Consider the following 814-nt stretch of genomic DNA (forward strand, 5'->3'; position numbering starts at 1 on the left):
TTCTAACCTGGCCTCGGTGGGCCAGTTCATGCCACAACTGAAAGTTGCCTCAGCCAGGACTGCAGAGGGAAGATTGTTCGGAAGACGCTCCGTGCAGACCGATGTTTACGCGGCACCGGACGGCCGTTTCACTGTCTGCCTCGACCGGTATTCGTAGAAATGAAAATATACACATGCCATGGGACAACACTTGATGAGTGTGAGGACTACAGAGTCGCGCATTAGGTCTCATATCACTTCAACGCCGAATTTGGCCTCAGTACTTCATATAATCCACAGCCAAGTAGCAGAAAATAGATATCGCCAATTGAATTGAAGGATATAATGAGCAGTACATATATATGAGGTGCTTGTAGGTTGCTTATCATTGGAAGGCTTACCCGCTATAATCATGTACTGAACGAGTACCTGTCAAGTCTACAATGGAACTATTCAGGCAGGCAGCGATCAGTGTATGTACAGAGGCCAACTCTCGGCGTCAAATTGATGAAGGTTTTGCGGTTCCATCCAAGCTTTTGGCGCCTGAATGTCTTAAATGCACATGTGAACTGAGGTACCCACTTGAGCTGCTAGCTGGTTGGATAAGAGGAGGCGAAGTTGTTGGGGGAGCGGATGCAACGTGCACACACCCACTCGCACAGTCGACGACTCTGGATTGTCCATGGCCGAGGCATCCTGTATATGTGCTATACACCATTCTCGCATGCAAGGTAATTGTGTCCACATTAGCCGTATGCGCGTTACTTACCTCGCTAGTACATGCCCCAGCGACTGCTCAGCCACTGTCTCAGCCAACGGCACTACGACTGGACCG

The sequence above is a fragment of the Verticillium alfalfae genome, genomic scaffold (assembly GCF_000150825.1).
Source record: "Verticillium alfalfae VaMs.102 supercont1.12 genomic scaffold, whole genome shotgun sequence".
Taxonomy (NCBI): domain Eukaryota; kingdom Fungi; phylum Ascomycota; class Sordariomycetes; order Glomerellales; family Plectosphaerellaceae; genus Verticillium; species Verticillium alfalfae.